Here is a 7,517-nt window from a genome sequence, read left to right as displayed (position 1 = left end):
TGGGGGCCATATGCCATGTGCACAACGGTTCGGCTCCCATGTAGTAATTTACCAAGAGAAAAAAAAGGTTTAATGCCCATATCAGTTGATATACGACAATAAATAATATTTGATTTCCAATTGTTTGGGTCTTGCTCGATATTATTGTTGACATTTATGATGCGAGATGCTTTTTTAACAACCATTAAATCCAGATAGTTTATTAAATCAGATTGAATAATACTATTGGTTTTTATTTTATACTCATCTCATGATTTGCAAAATTGTATTTACGACGGCGATAAGTGATTTATCATTTATGTATAGTTTTTAAAAGATTTTTTTCAGACGTTAATGCAAGGCTAGAAATGTATTTATAATTAACAGACTTTGAACAGTTTGAACACATTAAACAACGATTACGCTATGCGTAGATTATTAAGTCTTAAACAATTTCAAATTTTGGTGTATGGACTTAGTCGATGTCCGCTGACTTCCTCTTAACATGTTTTCAGTAAGAAATTTTTGTTTTCATTTGAAAAAAATATGTTATATCTCTACAGGACACTTTTCATGTAATGTATACAAAATGTAAGTATTTGAGTCATTTTCTCAGTGAGCTGCAAGTATAGATACTAAATAATGCCAAAAATAAGAATTTGTATAAATATATTGCTAATGTAAAAAATAAAGGTAAGGATCTTTGGTGAATAATCCTGTACATGATAAAGTCGAGTATAATAAAATATCTAAGTTGGATATTCACTTTGTTATAAATGGTCGCCATCTTATCTATTTTTAATCAAAGAACGTGACGATCGACCTATTCACACGCGTAATTTATCCCTACAGATCACCCTTATGTACTCGGTAAGACTACTCAAGTAGTCAGGTTATTATATTTTTTTGTTTAGAAATATTTACGTAACAAACACATACCTATATATAATTATATAAATATATGAGTGTCGGGGTAACCATATCAACAACCCCTGGCATGCACCCTTCTATTTCTGAGTTGAAATAATTTCTTAGTTGCTTAAAAATAATGTGGTAGAATGCCTCTATCATAGAACTTTGCTTCTAATTTTTGAAGCCACCTATAAAGTATAAAGTGGTTGAAAAACTAAGCTATAAACACTACCCGAGTCTCAAGGAACATGTGTAGGAAATATGGTCCTAACTGATTCAGTAGTTTCAAGTCTATAAGCTTCATAAAAATATACATTAATTTATATTTATATAGATGTATATGTATATAGATTTAAAATGTTATATGTATCATAACATAATGTTCTATTTCCATTTTTGTTAAATAAAATGTATTTTACTTCTTAATTTTATTTCATTAATTGGTTTTAGTTATTTTAACAATAATTATTTGAAATATATTAGTATGCCGAATATTAATTTCGCAGCCGAGTACTGTATTCAATTGTAGATGTTCAACTTCAAAAAGAGAAAAAATATATTACTTTTAGATGTTCCAAACAGATAGATTTACAAAATCAATAAGTGAACAATTGCAGTAAATGTAAAACCATAAGGAATACCGATTGATATCAAATTTAGTTTATTTTTCTTTGAAATATTTTTTTTGTACATTCAACATAACAAGGATGGGCGGAAAATTGTAAATTGATTATAAGTTGTTATCGTTCATCAGTATTAAACATAAAATAAAGTAATAAAGATTGGTAAAATAGTTTACTGAATGAATGTACAACTGTTAAAAATCTTAATCTGTTTTTGCCTTTAAAAGAAAAAGTTACTGTTGTTTATTTTTTTTGTTAGGCTGTACATTCATCGGCACACCTTATATTATATTATTATACGGTTCGATTATATTCGTATTATATTATCGTAGTGCCATACTAGGGGTGCCTACCCGTCAAAAAAACTGTCAATTTTCTTTTCATACTCATAATAATATGTATCATGCACTTTTCCAAAACTCGAAAAGAATCACTTTTATAGATAGAATTACTGCAGTTTACACTTAGGGATACTTTATCGGAAATACGTGCCACCTTATATATTAATGAAGGCCTATATATAAATCTGACAACATCTCACAGAGTTGGTTTGCTGCGGCCTGTGGGTATATCCGCTGTAACAACAAATACATTTAATAATATTATTCGTTCTAAATACAATATCCATGTGACCATGTGTGTATAGATACATGTGTTCACATTTATATTTAATTTTTTTCCTGGGCTTTTTTCGGTAGACTTGTTTTCCACCTACAGGTATTTCGATTTTTGGAGCTTTTTACCCTTTGAGCCTTTTTAGGCTTGGGACTTTTTTATACCGACATTTTGTACATAGGGCAAATAAAGCAATAAAAAAATATATAATAATTATATTAAATATAGATGTATTAACATTTATTTTTAATTAAAATTTTTTTGGAGGGCTTTTTTTCTGTGGGTTTTTTTTTCCATGGGCTTTTTTTCCTTGGTGATTTCTTTTCTATGGGTTTTTTTCCATGGGCTTTTTTTTCGGTGGGTTTTTTTTCCGTGGGTTTTTTTTCCGTGGGCATTTTTTCCGCGATTCATAACGGTTCTTTTTCGTGACTGTATTAAGAAAATGTTGATTACCCGATTATTCGATTATTCTATGTACGCTACAAGTTATAACAGTACACTTCGTACGATAGAATGTGTATTGAATTCACCGAATTCAGAGGTACATACTGATATAATATTATATTTTATGGCTTGTCACTTAATTTTGACTTAGGACGACCCATTGTTACACGTATTTATAAAATAAGTTTATATGTTACGCCTCGCCTCGTGTGCTCGAAGTATATAATCCGTCTATTCAGCAGTGCAATATAAATAATAATGTATAGTACCTATATGTGATACAATATAATATCATATTATTATTATTATTATTAAGTCGGGACGAAATGGTCAAGAAACGAGCTCTGGCCTCGCGTCAAGTCATTGCGCAATAATTGGATCCATTGATGTCGGATCACGACTACATTATATGGACCGTAGCCTGCAGGTACCTGGTATCCGAGGGTGATGTTACGCAATAATAGAATATAGAAATACAATATGATGGCACCGCAGCCGGGAATTAAGGGTGTTCTCAAAAATGCCCATACATAATACTCTCAATTGAATGCCGATTTCTACGGATGATGACCCGTAGGTACGGATAACGTGTCCAGGTATATATTATACGACATCCGGACGGATGTTGGTGAAAAAAAATGTCTATTTCCAATCTTTGGACTATAGCATTATAGTTGGAGCATTATTTTCATACGAAAAACGTGTATGCTTATTGCTTACACATAATGTTATATATTGTACCGCACGTACAGGTACATTTAAACGGGCTTTGTTGTTGGGGAAAAAAATGTCAAGTTGTACGTTTGCGTTATGCACAGAATATAATATGAGTTTAGAAGAATAAATTTCAAAATTCAAACTTAAATCCGATAATATATCGTTGTGAATATGCAATACAAATAATATTGACCAGCAGAATATTCAATATAGGTAAAACGTACAACAATATAAAGGATGCCAATGAGTTGTTTTCCAGCATTACCGAATTTCAGGTGCCCGGGTAGTCTAGGCTCTTGAGGTATACTCGTTGGTAAGAATGGTATACTACCAAAAAGTCAGAGGTAAAAAAGTCTTAGAAGAAAAAGCCCGAGTAAAAAATTCAGTGGTGACAATGTCCAATACATATAATTCGACAAAAGGAAAAATATGATGTGATGCACAATCAAACTTCCAATAATTAGTATAATAAAATTAGTATAAGTTGTAACCAAATGATAATAAATAATTTTTTAGGTACCAATATCGACAAAATATATCGGTTGAATATATTATTTTAACGCCTGGTTGCATGAACAATTTATTAATTTAACGGTCCAATAAAATTGAATGGACCAATCATAGGCCACTTATATTCATGTTTAAAAGACCATTCCCTCACTATTGGTTCGTTAAATGTTAAGTGATTATATGTATTATGTAACTCGGCATTAATATTGTTATACATACTTAAATACCTGAATTTTTTTAGTTAAGATAGTTATCTAGATAGTTAATACTTAATTAAGCTGAAGAATCATTATAATATATTGTATGTTTACAGTGTTGGGTAGTAACGTAACGTGCGTTACTCGTTACTGTAACGTAGTTACATTTTTCAGTAACGTTATGGTAACTTCGTTATTATTATTTTTGGGTAACGCAAGAGTAACTACGTTAATTATTTAGAAGTAACTTAGCAAAAGAACGCGTTACATTATAAATTTAATTTTTTTTTTGGGGGGGGGGGGGATACTATCGTGGTGCTATTTCAAGGGGCAGTCCTTCCCCTCGTATCCGCATCAGAAAATGTAATTATATTAATAATTTAAGTAGATATTTATGTAATTACAAAATTTTCACAGTATAATCTAATATAATTTTATAAATATACGATTTTGTGTTAATATTATTTTCAATTTTACTGATTTTAACCCAGTTTCTGATCAACCCAATGGTGAAGTGGAGTGCTATTATAGTTTATACAGGCGATTTAAAAATTTTAAATAGTTAACCTATGATGAAACAAATGTTTGTAAAGTTTTTAAGTTTAATACATCACTCCCTTCTTCAGCTTCTGTTGAAAGGCTCTTTAGTGTAGCTGGAGATATTTGTACGAAAAAAACGAGCTAGAATACTGATAAAAATTTTGAAAATACATTATTGTATAAAATAAATATAAAAAAAGATTGATTTAAAAAAGACTTTTTTTTATGAAACGTAAATAACACAAGAGTAACGTCATTGTAACTAGTTACTTTTGAGTAAAAAATGTAACGTGACGCATTACTTTTGTATTCGAGTAACTATTAAGTAATCTAGTTACTTATTTTGTTTTGTAACTTGTAACGTAACTTAGTTACTTTTAAAAAGTAACTTACCCAACACTGTATGTTTATGATGGTAAGGAAACTAAGTAAAATCATTGATTTGTTTTTTTAATGTATCCCTTTAAATATTGTTACATATATTTACCGAACTTTGTCATCTTGGACTTTTTTTCCAAGTAAATTGGTGAATTGTATGACTTGAGTTTTAATAGTAGTGTACTGAAATTCAATTGATAAAATGTATTATTATATAAATGGAAATACTGCAGTTTTGGTCTAAAATATATTGTTTTTTTAAGGAGTCTAAATAGGCAACAAATTAGACATATATTCATATCGGGTTTCAATTTTCACGTGGGCTATATTTTAGTCTTGCATAATATTTTTATTTTTTTTTATTGGGTGTTTATTTTGTATTTTACTATTATTAATTATTGAATAAACTTATCATGTTTTTTTTAGTTTCAAGAACGAGAACTACGGACAATATTTCTCGATTTTGAAACTAACGGACAATATTTGGTGTACGAGTATAATCTACAAAGGTTAACTATTACTATAAGCAGGACATTATTTTTTGACTTCCACCTTAAAAACGTATATTATACTATAAACAACTTTCCAAATTTGCATTCGGCAGAAGCAATTTTGTGTTGTTGTCTTAATTATTACAATTAATTAATATTTTATGAAACTTATAGATAAGAACATAATTTGTGTTGATAGTTTGGTTTTTTACAATATTAACATTTTTAGGTGAGTTATGATTGTTTTTTGTTTGTAATATTTTATGTTTTCATAATCTAACTTACTTACAGATTAATATTTTAAAAAAACCAAAGACGCAAAGACGCAAAAGTACAAACCCGGATAATATAATGTTTATTTTTAAATTATACTATGATTAGTCAGTTCACTTTTCACTAATATTAAAGCTAAAAACACAAAATTGATTGTTTTGCTCACAAATTTGCTTCCTCTGTTGTATGTTTTTTAAAACTGACCGACAACATAATAATATGCGGATTAGGGGTAAGACATAATTAAAACCACCTGGTAGAGGCATCGAGATAAATTAAATATTATTTTTGAAATAAAATTGTTCAGTACAATTTTGTTGGTAAACTGATTTTGCCAACTTTTTGTTCGTGTACAAAATTATGACCGGGCCACATCTGATTTTTTTTTCTCTTGAACCTACAATATTGTTGAATTGTCATAATTTTGTTTTAGCCTGTAGTTACAACAAACATTATAGTACAATAAATATCTTCAATATCTTCAATCAAAATAATAAAAACATGTTAAATACATAGTATGTATATCATTATTTCATCAAATGCAACCTGGAATGCAATAAATAATCGCGTATACTTACACATTACAGTATACACATTGTGCTATGGTTTTATTTAATAAAATATTTTTGGCAATGAACTCCTTTTGTTCATATCAACGATTCTCGTCCATTCTTGATCGAAACTAAGTGTTCAAGTGATAGCTCCATGTTAAATACCAAAATGTCTCTCAACCGAAGCACACGTCTTCAATTCGGGCAATTTTGATATAAATACGATTAGCCATTGGTGATAAACATTATAGTCAGTAACATTGCGTTGTATACTTGTATGTAGTTATTTTCGTATGTTCGACGAGGTCAAATACCTTGATGACCAATATTTGTTGATTATTTTTAAAATACTCCGGTTTTTCGTCGTTATGCTATATGCCATGATACGTTGATTAGCATATGTTATATATATATATATATATACCTATTATCAATGGTATTATGCTTTATCTGAGGGCTAATAATTATAGATAGGCCGTCCGTCGACGAAATAATAAGTGTTATGCTTATGACTTATGAGTTATGACTATATTGAGTGTATTAGTATTGACTATTTTTTTTTTCATATAATAATGGTTTTACCTGCGACGAATGCCACGCCGACCTCTCAATACAACATATCTTCCAGGATTGCTCAAAGTACAGGGACGCAAGAAACAATCTAGCTATACCACCAAATATGTATGAAGCACTAAACGAAAATTATATTATTAAATCTTTCTCTTTTCTAACTCAAATCCACCTCATAAACAAACTTTAACAATGTAAAAACCCTTTCCGTAGTCATTAAGCCATATTATTTTTTGTCTTGTACTCTTAATCTAAGCTAGGCTAATGACCTGTGATGTCGAAGCCTTATTTTCTAAATAAAAAAAAAAAAATAATGGTTTTTTCCCCACATCTGAAATCAGTACACAGTCTGGCGATACGTTCCTATGTGATTCACACGTCACACCTCATATTAATATCACAATATGCTTTTTCAGGCAAAATAAAATTGATAGGTGGTATTTAATTAAATAATCATGATTTTAATGATCACAAGAATTAATATGTGTTTATAAATTAAAAAAATACTTCAGTATTTTGATGAAAATTACGTTGGAGGTACTTTCAGGAAAGTTAAAAAAACAAAAAATATAATTTTAAGAAGAACACCACCATTTTTTGTACCAGAATCATGGAACGTTAATATAACAACTCTGTCATCAAATCCACACAGAACCAATAATGCTTGTGAAGGCTGGAACAATAAGTTTTCCCATCTCGTCGGCATTAAACATCCCA

This window comes from Myzus persicae, unplaced genomic scaffold (genome assembly GCF_001856785.1).
Source record: "Myzus persicae strain clone G006 unplaced genomic scaffold, MPER_G0061.0, whole genome shotgun sequence".
Lineage (NCBI taxonomy): Eukaryota > Metazoa > Arthropoda > Insecta > Hemiptera > Aphididae > Myzus > Myzus persicae.
Note: the sequence above shows the minus strand (reverse complement) of the source record.